The following is a 462-nucleotide window of genomic DNA, read 5'->3' on the forward strand; positions in this document are numbered from 1 at the left end:
GGGTCTACACACTTAAGGTTCGGTGACGCTAGGGTTGTAGGGATATGTATATGCAGTAACCCGAATGTTGTTCGGAGTCCCGGATGAGATCCCGTACGTCATGAGGAGTTCCGGAATGGTCCGGAGGTAAAGAATTATATATAGGAAGTGCTATTTCGGCCATCGGGACAAGTTTCGGGGTCACCGGTATTGTACCGGGACCACCGGAAGGGTCCCGGGGGTCCACCGGGTGGGGCCACCTATCCCGAAGGGCCCCATGGGCTGAAGTGGGAAGGGATCCAGCCCAAAGTGGGCTGGGGCGCCACTTCCCCCTAGGGCACATGCGCCTAGGGTGGGGGAAACCCTAAAGGAAGAGTCCTAGGAGGGGAAGGCACCTCCTAGGTGCCTTGGGGAGGAGGGTTTCCTCCCCTTGGCCGCACCCCCCTAGGAGATTGGATCTCCTAGGGCCGGCGCCCCCCCCCC

Source organism: Triticum dicoccoides, chromosome 1A (genome assembly GCF_002162155.2).
Source record: "Triticum dicoccoides isolate Atlit2015 ecotype Zavitan chromosome 1A, WEW_v2.0, whole genome shotgun sequence".
NCBI classification, from domain to species: Eukaryota; Viridiplantae; Streptophyta; class Magnoliopsida; order Poales; family Poaceae; genus Triticum; species Triticum dicoccoides.